General features: G+C 31.4%; 1 pseudogene across 1 annotated transcript in view; it reads right to left on the bottom strand.

Annotated features, from left to right (window-relative positions):
- The window catches only part of LOC143230013 (microtubule-associated serine/threonine-protein kinase 2-like), a 34,075-nt pseudogene extending 15,106 nt beyond the window's left edge, over positions 1–18,969 (bottom strand). The window contains exons 1-12 of the transcript XR_013016184.1: positions 18,810–18,969; positions 18,389–18,464; positions 17,298–17,507; positions 16,243–16,341; positions 14,909–15,041; positions 13,347–13,417; positions 12,366–12,451; positions 10,984–11,158; positions 5,860–6,032; positions 3,598–3,668; positions 2,458–2,574; positions 1,357–1,467 (exon numbers count right to left, since the gene is read on the bottom strand). The product of XR_013016184.1 is annotated as a microtubule-associated serine/threonine-protein kinase 2-like (transcript). The remainder of the gene's footprint in view (positions 1–1,356; positions 1,468–2,457; positions 2,575–3,597; positions 3,669–5,859; positions 6,033–10,983; positions 11,159–12,365; positions 12,452–13,346; positions 13,418–14,908; positions 15,042–16,242; positions 16,342–17,297; positions 17,508–18,388; positions 18,465–18,809) is intronic.
- Positions 18,970–19,313: the final 344 nt, after the last annotated feature.

Genomic DNA, 19,313 nt, shown 5'->3' with positions numbered 1-19,313 from the left:
TTAAACTTTATAAACACACTATAAAAATACCTTGTTTTTACCTTGCATTTTATTTGTTTTGAAATTAAGCACAAAGCTACACAATGGATTATCTGTGCTCTGCCTACCATGGGTATCAAAACCTGGTTTCTAATGTCGTAAGTCTGCAGACATACTGCTGTGCCACTCGGGAGCTTTTCTTTGAGTGGGAAAGTAGGGATTTGCACTAACCGACTAAAGAGCTCATTGATAAATCAGTTAGCAAATATCACTCATCGCCCAGCTCTGGATTACAGTGTATTTGTTATTTGTACATCATAACCAGTGCTAACATAAATTAATAAATTAGGATGATTCTCACGTTATCACCGTATACTACCTAAATATATACATTCTGCGTGTATATTTATTTGGGGTATCTAAACAAGATAAGTGCCTTGTTTGGTTTTGATGTGCAAACAAACTGTTTATATTTCACCATGAAATTAGGCCTACATTGTTTATTTGTTTTGTTCTTCCAAGAAGCACTTGTGCAGCGGAAGTAGCAAATAAAACATAGATCTGACCTCTGTGGCATCTTTTCTTCACTGAACGTCAAAGGTAGATACTAAATTGCATTAAACTTTACTAACATCACGTACAGGTATGTGGCAATTTAGAACTGCACATTAAAGTATGTTTACTACCATGAGAAAACAAAGAAACATATTGTTATGATATCTATGAGACAAAGGATATACATGATTAAAATACATAATATACAACACAGGAGGAAGGAGAATAACAAGAATATAAATATGTCTCTACCACAAATATTACAGAAACTTATGGTTACAACACAAATGTTTAAATAATTATTTCTATGCTTCTCTATATTTTCTACAACTACAGTGTTTCAGCAGTAAGGGTTATAAAACCGAAATTTTAATCTTTACTATTTGACTAATGCGAGTTCAACCAAAATACCCCAACTTTATTAAACATTGACTGTTTTCAGTTACATTCCCAGACCCTACTGTATGAATAATATGTTCAACTGAAGTTTCTTTGAGTTCATGATTTGTGAATCCCATATTATCTTATTACCAAAGAGCATTAACAACATAAGTATTATTTTATTAACAAAAATTAAGTCTCAATTTATAATTTTCACCAGGGCATTATTATTATTTCTTAAATGAACATTCATAAATACAAACTTAAACCAACAATTATAAGGGTAGTTACCATAAAACCCCAGAATAACACTGGCACTTCAGGTTGAGCTTTTAAACTAGTGTAGCTACAGTATGCAAACCTGTAATAGTTATACATGTATACTTGCATACACAGATATATTCATTATTATGGTATTAAATATTACATATACACAAGTACCATTAATAACGTGGGCAAAAAGTTCTTCTGGAGTATCTCCAAAGAAGGGAACACAGCCAATAAGAAATTCATATAAAATAATTCCCATGGACCACCAATCAACAGGTTTACCTGTTAAATAAAGAAAGAAATGGGAGTTAGATATTAAAGATATTTTTAATAAAACCCATCATGCAGGCTCTGTACGATACAATCTTTAAACTACATGTATTAGAGAACAGACACAGAAAGTACAATAACTAACCCATTAATACTCAGAAAGTTTTAACAGCTAGGTTAATAAATCACCCCTCATCAGTTTTAAATAGAGGAAAAGGGGGGACAAGTGAAAGATCTTTTTTTCTTGTTAGAATGGAAGATATCCATATAAACAAATATGTTTACTAGAAAGTGTAGTTAATGATTTATCTGAAAATTATCTATCTTTAAAGTGGGTATATGTAAATGTAAATATATGTTTACTTTAAGAGAAGAAAATTATAAAATGTACACTTGCAAACATTAGGATGTATCTTATACCTATGAAATGTTGCATTATCCAAACTCAGAAGTTGTGGTAAAAAAGTTTAAAAATTCAATAGTGATTTCTTTTCTAAATCTTTCTCCCTCCTTCTCGTAGCAAAAAAACAAAATTAGAATTAAGGTGAAGTATAGAAATAAAAACAGATTTTTTTTTCTTGTAACTGGTCAAAAAAGAAACAAAACTACAATTTTGAAAACATGTTGCATGTGTAGAAAGTTATTGGAAAAAAAGAATACAAATTAGGATAAATAAATACTTAATTTTAAAGAAGAACACTGAATGATCATAAATATCTCACAGTAAGAATGAAGAACAAATAATTTTGTTTCTTCCTTATGCTTGTGATTATCTTATTTTAAATCTAAGGTAAGTATAATCAACTTCCACACTATTTATTGATGTGTTCTCATTTCTATTAAAGAATAAAAAGAAAGCACATAATTATAATACAACAAACTTCATCTTGAAAATCTTAAGTATTGTAACAAATTTTCTGATACATGAATAGATATTTTGTAAATTATAAGTCCAACAACATACAAGGTGGTCTTCTCAGTTGAGAAACATGCACCACTTACCATAACCCTGCAACAAAATTACTTCTGGTGCTATGTACTCTGGAGTTCCATAAACTTGTTTGTCATTAAATTGTTTAGTTTCCCGATCCAAGTATCCTTCGTGCATGTTGGTAGCCACTGTAAGGAAAACACAGCTAAATGTTGAAGCATTTTACTACATTCCTATGCTCTAACAGAATCCATAGTCAGCTAGTCCTATTGGCTGGCCATCACTTTCTCAATTAAGGTCTTTTCATATTTCAGAAACTTAAATTTATTTTTGTAGCATGTTGAAAGATAAACCCCATTAAATTCATTTGTGAACAATTTGGTTGAATTGCAGAAAGTTAAAAATAAATCAACTGAGCTCTGAAACCTTCATAAGCTTGTGTTCTAATGTAGATAAATTCCTCACACACTACATTTGGCTCAAGTAAAGTGAGTATCCAAGGCACTAAAGAAATAATGTCCTATTTTAATAGTGTTAACAGGCACTAAAAACAATGTTCTATTGTAACAGTGTTAACAGGACTAAAGAAATGTTCTATTGTAACAGTGTTAATAGGCACTAAAAAACAATGTTCCATTGTAACAGTGTTAACAGGCACTAAAGAAATGTTCTATTGTAACAGTGTTAATAGGCACTAAATAAATAATGTTCTATTGTAACAGTGTTAACAGGCACTAAAGAAATAATGTCCTATTGTAACAGTGTTAACAGGCACTGAAGACACAATGTCCTATTGTTAACCATGTTAATTTGTTGCACAAAAATTAATGAAAACTTGGAAACAAATGTATGAATACTTCCAAACTGGTATCAGTCCATATTAATTCTTTTTGGAACCTACTACCTCCATAAAGTAATGCCACTCCTCCTCCATAAAAGATGTATTTACTTATATGCAGATTATCAAAATGTCTACCAACATATACAGCAGTAAAGTAGAAGTATCATGAATATTTGTTTATGGTGAATATGAAGACCAGTGTTTGGTGTCACTCAACCATTTGTTTGAACACCAATTCCACGTGTGTCTTAATAATAATAATAATAATAAAATAAAAATAATGCAGAGACATACAGTGTAAACAGACTCTAATTACTTTCCCAATAAGTTTTTATTATAGTTTAAATTTCACAAATCTTAAGGTACTTACAGTTCATTAAGCCAATCTTTGATAATCCAAAATCTGTCAGTTTAATGTGTCCCATTGCTGTAATAAGGAGACTGAAAAAAACAACATATATTTTACACACATATATTAGAAAATATAGCTAAAAAGCAAAATGCTGGATAGTTCCTGCTATATTCTAACTGGATCCAATTATGATGCAGATGATTAGATGAACTATTTATAATTTTCTGAATTAAAACACTTCTAAACAAATTATTATTATAATATAATAAATTTATCCATGCTGGTTGACTTGAAATTAATTCTCAGATACGTTTTAATTTAAGAAACAAACATAGAAAGATATACATTGATGGCCAAAATCTTAAGGCCAATGAACATAAAGAAAAACTATGCATTTTGCATTGTTAGACTCAACCACTCATTTGAGTAGAGCTTCAAAAGATGGCAATAAGAAAAGGGAAAATAAAAATTAAAAACGTTTTTTAGCATTTAATAGGGAAAATGTGAACACTATAAAATTAGCCTAAATACTAGCTGGTCAAAAGTTTAAGACCATACTGAAATGAAGCGTTAATTGGTAAACACGTAACAAAATTTAGTCATTTGTGTTCAAGCATTAGCGTTGTCAACATCAACCACTGACATCTCCTGTGTTACATTGAGTAAAAACATGGCAAAGGCTAAAATGTTGACAGAATTTGAACGTTGCAGAATTGTCGAGCTGCAAAAGCAAGGTCTCTCTCAACGTGTCATCACTGGTGTGATTGGGCGTAGTAAAACTGCTGTTGCAAATTTCTTAAAAGACCCTGAGGAATACAAAATGAGAATTTCAAGTGGTACATCCAAGAAAATTTTGCCGACGTTGAGCAGGAAGATTCGACAGGTTGTCGGAAAGACAGAAGCTGATCGTCGAATCAGGTTAAGGCCCCACGGATGCAGAATGCAGCTCAAGAACAATAAGACAGCATCTATGAGAGAAAGGCTTTAAAAACTGTAAACGTCTTCAAAGGCCACGCTTCCTTCCACACCATGAAACAGCTCGGTTAGACTTTGCTGAGAAGCACCAAACATGAGACACTGAAAAGTGGAAGATGGTGTTGTTCTCTGATGAGAGAAAATTTAACCTGGATGGTCCTGATGGCTTCCAACATTACTGGCACGATAAGGATATCCTACGGAGACATTTTCTATGACTGGGGTGACACAGTGGAGGATGTTTCATCATGATCTGGGGTGCTTTCTCCTTCCATGGAACAATGGAGCTTCAGGTTATACAGGGGCATCAAACAGCATCTAGCTACATTGGCATGTTGGAGAAAGCATCCTTATTGACTGAAGTGCAACTCACTACTAAGACCTCTTGTTGGGCATTTCCTACCCTGTTTAGGACTTCTTTTTGGTATGGTCTTAAACTTTTGACCAGCTAGTATTAAGGCTAATTTCATAGTGTACACATTTTCTCTATTAAATGTAAAAAAGTTTATTTTCCCTTTTCTTATTGTCATCTTTTGAAGCTCTACTCAAATAAGTGGTTAAGTCAAACAATACAAAATGTATATTTTTTCTTCATGTTCATTGGCCTTAAGATTTTGGCCAGCAGTGTATGTAAGTTGCATGTATACAGAGAAAACTTTCATATAACCACCAATTAACAGCAACTGTTATATTGTTTCAATACTTTTGTACAAGCACTACAATGACAAACACAAAAATATAAAAGAAATTTAAAGAGAATAGAAAATTAACCTCTCCAAAGAAAAAACAAAACAAGAAAAGGAGTTCTCACTTCTAAATTTATTTGTGTTATCCATGAAGTAATGTGTTAGCTTTAAATTTTAAAATCTGTGAAAATATTCAGGTACTACCACAAAATAAACTTTTCTACTTACACCTGAAACCTTATTTTGCACGTTGAAAATGACCCCAACATAGTTTAAAACTGTTTGAGCAAAAATAGTCAAACGTAACATTCCCAAGTTTACTATTAATAGAGCTCCTCTTCTATAACACTCAAAAATAAAAATGAAATTATAAATGTTGTTAATCATAATGCATTTCTATGTTACAAATGTTTATGCTAATATCTTAATATCTTCTGAACACACAGCTTAGGTTTCAGGTATTGGTAAGTTCACTCTTAACAATCTGACTTTCAGAAAGGAGAGATAAGCTAGAAGTTAATGTACATTCAAACTTAAACCAGTTATTACTCCATATTTTCTAATAATTTAAACATTTAGCTTACAGTTAGACAATCATATTAATAGAAAACATACTCACTTGTCTGGTTTCAGGTCTCTGTGAACAATTCCATAGCTATGCAAGTACTCTACAGCCAACACAGTTTCAGCAAAATAAAATCTCGCCATATCAACAGGTAATGGTCCCATGTTTTTCAGTAATGTAGCACAGTCTCCACCTTCTACGTACTACATAACCATACACAAATGTTTCTACATAGGAACAAAAATTCTATGTCAGAAAAAAAATCACAGATGCTTGAAATAAAATCATTTAATTATTCAATATATTAAATTTATTCAAAATTTTTTAAAGACACGCACACTAGGTCATGACGCAAAAATTTAAGTTAAAATATCATTTGATTACATCTGGTGTAGGACCAAGAATTATTTAAATATAAATACTTCTGTCAAGAGTCATCCCAACTTATAAAGCAATGTTTTAGAGAATATAAAACCAATAACAACACTTTGTTTCATAAGCATTCTTAAATACAATGTACAATCGTATCACTAAAATTTATTAGGAAAATAAACTTAAGCACATTTTGATAAATATGTTTCACTACTCGAAAATATAAAATAAAAGCTAAGAGTTAGGATACGATACAACTTAGTATTTAATGTGTAAAAATTACATCAAACATGACCTTTAAAGTTATTACAAAACGACCACTATGGGCTTATATAGAAATGTAGTAACTAAAACAAGGAAGACAAAACATTTGATTAATATAAACTCTCATATTAATTTTTCTTTTAAAATGTTGCAAAAAACTAAATACTGCATGACTTTTGACTACATTTTTCAAAATAATTAAAAAACACTCAACTATTTTTACACAATAATTACACAAAATGTTGCCTTAATTTTTCACAAATCATTCACGATAATTATGTGACTGCTTCTTGCCCCTTATTTACTATAACATTTTTCAATGTTTCTTCACCTACTGTGTACAAAATGTATTACAGAAATGTTCCTTAATTACAAAAGCCACTATGTTCCTTTTACCCCAGATACCAACTGAATTGGTTCATTCAACAAGGGTATCATATGCACTTTTTCTTGGGAAAGACTCCTGTAAAGTGGAACATACTATATAAAAATAAACTCAATGTTGCAAAAAAACACATATGTCCAAAAGTTCTTAATATAAAACAATACAAAACTTGTGACTTGAGCACTTTCAAAAAGCTGTTTTAAAGCATTTGGATTATAAGGTTTCTATAATTTTACCTGTTTATCTATAAGTGAAATTTATTGTATTTTGTCCACTAACCCCTAACATCCAATTTGACAAATCTCCACCAAGCTCAGGGTGGTGATTCCTAGGTATCCAGAAGGAACATAAAGGGGTCAAAACTCTGTCTGTCCATCTGTCACACTGATAAATTTTGGTGTAAAATAATTAAATTATACTTGAGGTTAGGCTGGTAGAAATGATGATAAGTAAAATAATTGAATTGGGTATACTCTCGATTCATATCTGGTACAGCTGGCACATAGAAATTATAATGGCTGAAATTTTCTTGGTTGTCATGGAAACACACTGATGCAATATCATCAAATTTTGTCCAATTCAAACCCTTGACTACAGTTATAATAACCCACATGGTTTAATTGCAGTACATTTCAATTTTGAAAATACCCAAGTTAAAGTATGCTAACAAAGCTAAAACCAGGAAGACAGTCCAAATAGAAAACCTGAAATCTCCTATATACATAAAAGCAAAATTGTACATTTGCCCACAAATTCATATCATTTGACTGATCTCCACTAAACTTGGCATGATGACTCCTACAGACCCCAGAAGTAACATGGAATGGCCAAAATTTCCAGGGGATGGTGGTGGACCCCCATCTTATTTTCAACAAACTACCAAATCAGTTCAACTTGATATAGTGATACAGGATAACATGAGGAAGATCATTGGGGGTTGGAACCCCCATCTAATCTACATAAACATCAATATGTGTGTGTGTGTGTCTGTTCCTTGTACACTTCCACATTTCTTGATCAATCAGCACCAAATTTTAATATGTGATAACAAGGGGTATATAATTTCATATCTAATTTCAGAAAACTACCAAATCCTTACAACATGACATAGTGATACAGGCTGACACAAGGAAAGTTATAATGGTTGTTGGACCCCATCTAATATATACTCATAAAAGTAAAATTGTATGTTTGTTTGTCTGCTAACACCCAGCACAAGATTTGACCAATTGTTACCAAACTTGGCATGGTGACTCTTACAGTACCAAGAAGTAACACGAAGGGGTCAGTATTCCCACCAAGATCTCAGCAAAAAGCACACATTTGATTTTTCCAAACAACTTGCAACATGTAACCTATTTCTGTATTTTCCTATAATACTGTAACACTCCTTCCCATTCCTTTCCTTTAAATGGTAGGAAATTCTACTGTAAAAGAATCTTGAAAGTTCATGAAACTTTATTGTAACAGAACGATTTTTCTAGGTTAATTTTGCTAATGATCAAATATATTTCTCTTTTTCAATGTGAGGCTCACTTTACTGTGGTGTTTTCAGGTTTATGTTTAATGTTTAAAATATAATCACAGTCAAGGAATGCACATCCATAGAGCTTCCACCCCTAAAGTGTAGGTATAAAACATACCAAAAAGGATTCTTTATATAATGCAATATAAAGTTACTAGTAAATATGTAGAGAAAAAAGAAATGAGTCAATATTTTACTGTGCAGTGTCTATCAGCAAGTGTAGTCTAGTTTTTATCCTCAGTTTTTAAGGTTTATATTAATATCTATCATTCGAATAAGAAATTATTATTTATGCTTAAACACAAAATGGGTAAGACAAATCATTCCAACTTCATCTACATGTACCATTGCTCTTGGTTTTAAAAGATTGGTAGAAGGTACTTTGCTGCAGTCTTGGAGTAATTTGGTATTTGGCAGAATTGCTGATTAGTGTTTTAAATTTCGGTGGTATTCTGTTAATGACCATGAAGTATAAAATTATTGTAATATCAAAAATTACTTTGTTTTGGGAATAAAAGAGACTTTGGCCATTAAAAACTTTCATTTGAAATAGAATGTAGCCAACTAATGTTGTGCTATTTTTAAAGGTGTAACTGTAACAAACATAATAAACACGAGTAGCTGATGAACTAATGCTCTGTATGTAATTATGCTAGTCACTTTTCTAGCAGGGAACTGTGCATGGAGCTGATATAAAACATTGGTCACTTTTCTAGCAGGGAACTGTGCAGGGAGCTGATATAAAACATTGGTCACTTTTCTAGCAGGGAACTGTGCATGGAGCTGATATAAAACATTGGTCACTTTTCTAGCAGGGAACTGTGCATGGAGCTGATATAAAACATTGGTCACTTTTCTAGCAGGGAACTGTGCATGGAGCTGATATAAAACATTGGTCACTTTTCTAGCAGGGAACTGTGCATGGAGCTGATATAAAACATTGGTCACTTCCCTAGCAGGAAACTGTGCAAGAAGCTGATATAAAAAAATTGGTCACTTCTTTAGGAAATAACTGATATAAAATTCAATGTAACTGACTTTAAGATCTCATTTGATTAATGACCATTTAGGAGAAAGGCAATATGTATGTTTAACCTTCAAAATGCTGTAAAAAGCAACATCAGAATCTCTTTAGAAAAAAAGTTCAAAGGCTGTAATAATAGCAAAAGGAGAAGAAATGAATCACAGAACAAAAGAGCAGTAAAAAGCTGATAGAGTTAGAAAAGTGTGTGTGTTTTCTTATAGCAAAGCCACATCGAGTTACCTGTCGAATCCACCGGGGGTAATCATGCTCATGATTTTAGCACTGTAAATCCATAGACTTACCACTGTACCAGCAGGGGATAGGTAAGAAAAGCAGATGGGAGGATAAAGCAGTCACAGAAAGAAAGAAAAGTAAAGTTTGAAGCAAAATTTTGAAGAAACTGAAGGGAAAGAAAGAGAGAGGACAAAGATTATAACTGTAAGCTCATCACTATAATTTTTCAATGTGGTATGGCAAGAAGCTTTAATTTAATTTGTGATTTTTGTTTTGAAAATCAAAGACTTAGACAAAAGTTAAAATGAGAACTGAATTTTTAAAATAAATTTTCTTAAGAGTAATTTCTTTCTGTTTTAAAATACCTATTTCAAGTAATTTGGACACCCATGCAAGGAATGGAAAGTCCAGCTAGTATAAAGTTTTTTTTCTATTTACAGGTCAAATGATATATGAAGAATATAACATCCACTATTTGTATGGAGAGTGGCCATTAATCACATGAGTAGTGTCTGATCCTTGAGAATAATGGGACAATTATTTTTCATATATACTGCTAGATATTTTCCACTCTGGAACAGATCTTAACAGATACTGATTTTATCGATATGCATTACTGCAACTATATTTGAAATACCATAAATTCTACAGTTTGTTGCCCCGAAGATATGCTTATCTTTGGCTTTGATTGAAATAAAGGCTGTTTCACTGCGTTCTATATTGTTTACAGCTTCTTTCTCTACTTTGAACTCAGTTGAGGTCGGTATATTCAGATTCTTGTGTGGTGATACATTTCCCACGGAAACCTCTTTTTATTTTATGGTTTTTATCCTATGACTCCTGAAGAGAAATCTGAGTATTTGAGAACACTATAAAGCCAATAAGTGTTATGCTGGAAAAAGTGTTAAATATCTCTTCAAAATATTACCATTAGGTATAAGAGGTAAGCTGAATATAATTGGCTGATGTTGCTTGTACCATGTTAAAATGTCAATCTAGTGATAATGTAATGTGAAGTGTATGATTAGACCTCCATAAGGTATTAGTTCAAGTAAAAACTGAGCACATCATCCTATATATTTTCCAGATAGGAGACAATGAATGCATACATGGTGAACTTAACAAACCATAATAACACAGTATAGCCTTCAGCTATATATGATCTACCAAGTGATTGCTTGCACATACCACCATGACTTACATGTTTTATTTCCCATTTGTTACTCATGTTCATTTTCAAAACAAAGTTAAACAGTTTGCAATTGTTCAATGTGATGCACACACATTTATTATTATTATTCTATTATTTCAATGTTGTGTGATTTAGAAAGCACTATATTGGAAAATAAATATAAACTGGAGAGTGGTAATCACCTTTGTTTCAAAAGTACAGAACATGCAAACCACAAATGGATTATTTGTAAAAGTCATGATATCTCTTTCAGCATATACTTGCTCCCTCTGGTTTCTAAGCACAAGATTCTGTTTGTTTATCTTCTTCATAGCAAATCTCTGTCTACTTGTCTTATGCCTAACTAGATACACAGCACTGAAAAAAAAGGTAGAAACATGACATGATATTTCATATGATGGCCAATACTTTGAATATATACATATATATTCATATATAAAGTATGTGGAAGTAACTTTTACATGCAAAGAAAATTATCATAAGTTTTTTCGATAATACTGACTAAATTAACGAATTAAAACTTGTTTCAATTACAAATGTGTATACACAGATTTTTTTTTCTTAATTTCGCACAAAGCTACTCGAGGGCTATCTGTGCTAGCCGTCCCTAATTTAGTAGTGTAAGACTAGAGGGAAGGCAGCTAGTTATCACCACCAACCGTCAACTCTTGGGCTACTCTTTTACCAATGAATAGTAGAATTGACCGTCACATTATAACACCCCCACGGCTGAAAGGGCGAGCATGTTTGGCGCGACGGGGATGGGAACCTGCAACCCTCAGATTATGAGTCGCACGCCTTAACACGCTTGGCCATGTCAGGCCTATGTATACATAAAAAAGCACTTTTTGTATAGTATATTTGAAATAAAAGCTTGCTTAATAAATTAACAATCACTAAATATTTACATATATATTGATTAAAAATATTTCTCACATCATATTAAATTACTTATTTATTAATTACATATTGCTACAAAAGATTAGATATTCTAAAATTATTTATACTCAAAATTTGAAAATACACAAAAACAGTACAGATAAAATTTATCTGCAGATCTGTACATGAATATGATTACATACATATATATATTTTGCAAATAGCTGTGAAATACTAAAAAACAATATGATGATATGAAGAAATTTCAAATGTCCTATCAAATACGTAAGCATACTTTTATCACTAGAAGTGAAATTAATATGTTATAGTAACAGCTGCAACAAATTTTACATTGGTTTTACAACTTTTTATATCATCAAATAAAAATAAAGGGGAACACTGGTATGTCACTACTGATAAATTAACTTTTTATCTCAGAAATGTATTAGTGACTGTCCTGAATAACATTACAAAGAAGAATTTTAGGATAAACTAAATTATCTGTGAACCATAGATGTTTAATAAACAGTAACAGATTTTAAGGCATAAATCATTAAGAATACATAAATTTCTATCTATCCACCCACTGATTCATATAATGAAAAAACAAAAACTGATAGTTAAGTATTTGAAACAGGGATACAGTTAAACAATTAGTAATCCTAATTATTAATTGGAAACTCACCCATAAGCTCCATTGCTAATTAGTTTTATCATTTTAAAATCTTCTTCCGAGGGAGGTTTGGCCTTGTTATTTGAACTAGAAGTTGTCTTAAAACAGTAAGTTGGGAGAAAAGAGATCAAAAACGTAGAGACCAAAAATAAGTAATTCCATAAAACAACAATTTACCCTTTTAAATAAGACATTGAACACAAAAGTTAAGATTCTGGGTACACTGTTTAATTTAAAAATCTAAGAAAGGAAATAAATAAATTCTCTCAAAGACAGATGATGGATGTTTCAAAATTCAGGATGAAAAACTTGCATTAGTTGAATCTTAACTTCAACAGACAAATTTCAGTCATGAGGTCATTCAAGACATCATACAGGTGAATTACTGGCTCAAAACATCCTTGCCAAACAAAGCAACAATTTTTTTCCAGGATGTTGTTTTAAAAAATACTTTTATTCCATAATAAGACAGACTTCTATATTATTTTACAAATAAAATTCATAACTACATTTCTATGTGTGTCAACTATTTACATAAATACACAAGGATTTTGTTTTAGTTTCTCAATTTCACGCACAGCTACATGAGGGATAACTGCACTAGCCTTCCCTAATTTAGTAGTGTAAGACTAGAGAGAAGGCAGCTTGTCATCACCACCCATCACCAAATCTTAGGCTACTCTTTTACCAGTGAATAGTGGAACTGACCATCATATTATAACACCCCCGTGGCTGAAAGGATAAGAATGCTTGGTGTGATGGGAGAAATAGACAAGGAACTGGAGCTTTATTGAACAAACAAATAAATTAAAATAGTATGTCTGTATATCTAGAAATATTTACATAGAGTACAATAAAGATTTAATATGAACTGGAAAACTTGAAAAGATCAGCACAAAGTTTTGCAATAAGGTGTAAAATAGTTTTATATTGGTTTCTAACAGTATACAATCATTGTAAGGACAAAAATAATGCTAAATGTTATGTTCTTACCTCTAAAGAAAAGTTAGACTCAAGAGAATTCATTTCATGATGCTCTCCTATAGCTTCGTCAACTGAGAAATCTAGAAAAAACATTATATCAAAGAATGTCATTCAGTTTGAATGTCTGGTAGAGATTTTTTTTTATTTAGTAAAAATTTATATCATATATATATATTGTTAAGTATACCAACAGAAAAAAATCTAATAGACAAAAACCTAGTAAAAAACACCACTTTTATAATGCAAGTAGTGTTGAAAAGTTGATAAATGTGGTAAGAATAATAAGCTTTAAACCAAACTGTGGTAATTACTGACAGGTTTGATTAATTTGCTTTTTAATTTAATTTTGGCTGGCAGTTCACTGCCACACACACAATAAGTAATCATTTTGTTTATTTTTTGATTAAATTTTCCATCTGTAAATAATCAAACAGAGGAAAAATATTGTGGGATAGAACCTTCTGGTGACATTTTAATACCATTCTTATCATTACAGACGATTATGGACAAAACCCTACAGTGGTAACATTTAATAATTAAAAAACAAAAACAAGGGTGAATAGGCCTAATGAAACTATGAAGATTAAAGGACGTTATAAGTACATGGTATAAAAACTCTTAAATGTAAGTAAGTAAAGGAGCTTTACTGGATAAAGGTACAATGAAAATAAAAAAAACTGTGGATCTGTTATATTGCTGACAGGAATCTTGTGGTAGCAGCTGGTATATGGGGTCCCAGTGCATTTACATGAAGGTAACACTGGATACTGAAACAGGCTACAAATACTGTGCAGAGTGATTGGACAAACATAGCAATTGTAAAATAATAATCTTTAAAACTCTCAGGCTTGATAAGAAGCAAATTTTTATCAGACCAACATAACAATCCACTTTAACACTGCACCTTACGTGACCCATAATTCACAGAATTTGGAAGTTTCATGTACTAATACACAGTACTGAAAAAGAGTCAAGACTTAATATGCTGAAAAGGAAAAAGAGATAAAGTAAAATCAGAAACATACAAGTAAATATTTTATATAATTAAGTATCGTCTTTTTCTTATTCCTTGAGGAGACAGTCAATATGTAGCAACTGACAACTAGTTTTCTATAGGACTTATTTCCTTTGTGATGTAAATTATATCATTACTTAAAAAACAAGAGGGAATTTTCAACAGCCACATAACCTGAAATTCTTTCAGGCAGAATTAGAGTAAATTAATCTGTCAGACTTTTGGCAAAGTCAAATTCATCAATCAAAAAGGTTTGACCTCCTGAGTCCAAAACTTCAAACTAGATATCAAATCAGTCAAAAAATGACAGAGCTATGAGCTAAACATCTGTATTTGAAAAAAATCTCAGAGCTATTCTATGACCTGCTATATCATGGCTAGAGAGTTCTACGATTACAGAACAAGGAAAAAAATTCATCAATTGATTTTTATTGGACATCAAGACAGTTGAAATAATATGCAAATGTAAAAATTCTAACTTGGAAATAACCATAATTTAATATAAGCAGTATAAGAACTAAACCTTATTAATTTTTCAGAAGTGAAGGATAATTACCTGAGAGAGGATCTCTGTTCAGTCCTAACTTACTGATTATGTATTGTGGAATATCTGTGTTTACACCTTGGAGGACCTTGGCTTGTCCTTCTGCAGCTTCAAGTAGCCGATAAAAATCTTCTGGATCAAACTCCTGCATTTAGGACAATTAGAAGGCATTTCTATCACTTTCACATCAGTTCCCTACTTGTAAATGTAGTCTAGTTAATACATTCTCCTACACTCACTGCTAAAAGTAGTCTACCCAGTTGGTCATTTGCTTTTTTGGAATTACTCCTTTTTTGTAGCTTACAATTGTTATAGTAATCAAAGTTCCACTTTGTGTACATGTTTATATATGATGCTAAATGAAGTAAAAAAAAAAAATTTTAATCACTTGGATCAAAACAAGAAATGAATCTTTCAAGAACTTATGTTCAACTTACAAAACTATTTTCTCTGTAGATTTGAATTAAATTTGCCCAGAACAAAAAGAACCATTTTCCCAAAACAAAACTTATTTGATGTGAATATCTGTTTTGTTGTTTTAGTTGTAATGTATAATAAGTACTTAGTATCCCTGGAATAGTTAAATTGTTTACAGGATCACTTATGATGTATAAACATAAACATTTGGACTGTTGTACTTCCTTCAGTCTGTGTCATTTAATTTAATGTGTATGAGCTTGGTCCACTGTACTGGCTGCATATTCAAGAAGGGATATTCACTATAATTCCAATTTTATTATGTGAATCTACATGAAATGTGGAAAGCTTTCAGTGAAATGTATAAATCTATTGTACAAAAATATCAGATGAGTTAGAAAAGTACTTTTACTCAAGCTATGTCCAACTTAGACACTGGCAAGTCGGAATGAAAGGCGGTGTTCATGTGAATAAAAATAGGTTTGTTCATTTTGTACTTTCCACAACACCTAGAGTCTCTAAAACGCATCTGTATCACAAACTACCAGAACTGTCTCTAAATCAAAAATGCAGGGTAAAATAAATACTTGATAACTCTGACTTAAAATACATAACATCACGATGAATGGCATTCTGTAAAAGGTTGCAACTTGCACAATTTGACCCCTATCCATGCACATTGGGTTAACATATTTGTATCTCATGAAACCAATTCACATTGGTGTAAAATTTTAATTATGGTTTTGAAACTTATGAATTTTGGTTGCCAGAATGATGTTGAGTGAAAATATTAATTTGTCTCAAAAAACACCTAATGTATCCACATTAAAATAACGTCACAGCTTTCAAAATTAATATAACTGGAATATCATTTTTATATGTATTAGGAACAATAAACAAAGGCTATTAAACAATAATTTTGAACTCACGAGGCATTCCAAAAGACGTGCTGGACGAGAAATAATAACCAATAATTTCTTTATTAACCTTTGCAAATGCTGAGCTGCTAAAGGTGACTTCTCTTGGCACTGTTGATATAAAAAAAAATATCCAAATAGTGACAGGAGAAACATAAGTAAAAAACAAACTTAAACCTTTTTTACAATTTAAGTACAATATTATTACAAAATTAAGCTTCCACTTTGTAAGTAAACACCATATAATTCTGTATCCATCTGGTGTCAAGACTGAAATTAATTGCCAGAACAACAGGAAAGGTTTGCATCATAATATTTCTGAATGGCATTCCAATAGTCCAATTCTGAATTGATGTCCAATAAATAAATAAATATATATATATTCACACAGACACACACATGCCACACATTAGTTTGTACACTGTACTTGCTAGTTAAACAAAATCAATTGACTTATACTTCCTTGGATTTATTTAAATACAAAAAATACATCAGTATTTCATGTCACTAAAACTAAAATGTGATTACTTTCTTAAATGTGGAGAATTGCATTTTTTTTTCAAATAACTCTGATGTCATTTGTCCACATAATTTATCAAAAACTAAGAAAAAAACCAAAACCCTGTTACTAATGTGCATGTTGTGGCCAAGATTAATGTGTAGTTCTATTACTGCCCATTAATGTAAATATAAAAATTCATCCTTAATGTATAAAACAGGTACAAACAAGCCAATTAATTATCTATCACTATGAAATGGCTTCATAAAATTATAAAAGCATTAAAGAATTCATCTCTTCAAAGAGACAGCAAAATATATTACCAAAACAACTTTAGTGTTGGAGATAACAAAAGCCCAGAATGTCTTGATGAGCTCCACAACACTAATTAATATGTCATCTCTCGAAGACAATGAAGATAATTCCTACAAAACATTCATATGCAGAAGAACAACCTAACTACAACTAATACTTTTTCAAACTGTAACAGAAAGAAAAAACAGTAATGTAAAGACATTAGACTAATTTTGGATAGCAAACAGGCAGAATTATTTGTGAAGGAAATTACCTCACTCAGTAACTTTTCTAAATTTTCAGACATTTCATAAAAACAGCGTGAAGATACAAGCTTCTCCTGAGATTTCTTTAAACAGTCCTGAGCCATTTCTACTACTTGGTGGTGAGCAAAGTGAGCTACAGCATCTGAGCTGATCACCGGATTAATCTCTTTAGAATTATTTATGAAGTTTTGAAGCTTTTCTTCCATTTGTTGGGTAGCCTAAAGATATGCATATTGAATAATAAAGTTTTGATCAATAAATTTCCTGTACTTTATTTACCAACAATAAAAATTACAATAGAAAATAAAAGAAATTATAGATATAACAAATCTGGAAAATATAAACTGTGAGGAAAGCTTAATTAGTTTATCCTTAAAAGCTTATAACAATGGCATGGATTCAATCTGTATTCTCTTAAGAATTCCTCTATAACAACAGGGCTGCTGACTTGTTCAGTATTTTTCAGCAGAGAATGGATGGTGGGTGTCATAAGATGATCCCAAGAGCCACTTTTTACTCTAGCTGTAAAACTAATTATTATTATTACTGTACTTAAAAGATGTTGGCTATAACCATCTTTGTTATAAATTACACTACCAAAAGCACACTGTTCACTCATGATAAAACAGATAATTTACTCCATTATCAATGTTAGTGTCAGTTGCTAAGGTTACCAATTCACAAACCATGGCCTTATAATTAACTACCATATTAGAAATGTCTGGTTGGCATGCTTCAGTCAGGAACACCAAGCAGAGAGCTCAGGATAGCATATAAATAAATTTTACAATTTCAACTGCTGCCAATTACCTCCTTGAGAGATGATGGCATATCTAATAAATTAAGCACTGGTCTACCTTAAGCCTACTTTATTTCCTGTAGGCCAATCACAGAAAACAGAGCATATCTTCAAAATGGTATAAAACCACTAAACTTATAACACTGAGAATTGAAAATGTACTTTAAAAGAAACTTTTAACACAGAGCTAAAAAAAACACCAGTTTCTTTTTTTAACAATTTCACAAAAAATAAACACAGTTTTTGATGACAAGCACACTATTTACAATTTTCCTTCTCAATAAATAACTAGTTACCTACCTTGGGAAATCTTTCTTTGTACACACTGTTCATTAAAATAATATCATTATCCAAGCCTGATGATCTCATAGGGCTGCTGTTAAAACAAATAACAAATACAAAATTAATAAGTTTTATTATTTAACTAAACTGAACACTCTTCTAGAGGGAAATAATTATTCTGAGGTTTCACACGTTACTAATCAATAAACTTCCTGATTTTGGCAGTATAAACCTGTAACTCGTAAGGATTAAAGAGGAACTTCCAGTTTTATTTTTGTAATATTACTAAACATTTCCTTCCATACTTTTAAGTGATAATAAAACTTAGCTTACTCTGTTAACAACCTGATTGCAAAATCACCATTAAATTATGTTAATTACAAAACTGACTAGAACAAAAAAACAACAACAGGTAAATTTGTGAAGCCAATATAAAAACCTCAAGCTCCGAGATCGTGGGCGGCATCAGTGGAGACTTGCGGGTATCTTCTTCTAAAGGTGGATTACTCTCACTGCTACTGAACCTCACTGTCTGTTGCTGCTCCTCAAGAACGTAGCATGTTGAAAGAGGGTGAAGTTTCTCTTGAGAAGAACACTCGGACTGAAAATGTTAAAACTTAAAGATGTGGCCTGACATTCATTAAAATATCACAACAGTGGTAAGCTGGTCTTTTTACTAGGTTTTAATGAAATGTATTAAAACTAATTGCTCTAAACCACTAAAAAAATAGAAACATAAACAAAATTGAGAATGATAAAAATGACTCTAATAATATGTTTCAAGTAGAAATATTAAAATTAATTAATACAATAAGTCCTGATGCTTTTATTTTTTCTACTTAGTTCATTCTTCCTAATGGTTTGGCATTTATAAACACACCCTTCTGACAGATATCAAGTTCATTTCAGAAAATTTACTACAGAGTTGATTATAAATACTACT

The sequence above is a fragment of the Tachypleus tridentatus genome, chromosome 1, assembly GCF_004210375.1.
Source record: "Tachypleus tridentatus isolate NWPU-2018 chromosome 1, ASM421037v1, whole genome shotgun sequence".
Classification (NCBI taxonomy): Eukaryota; Metazoa; Arthropoda; class Merostomata; order Xiphosura; family Limulidae; genus Tachypleus; species Tachypleus tridentatus.
This window is presented reverse-complemented; position numbering and strand designations above follow the sequence as displayed.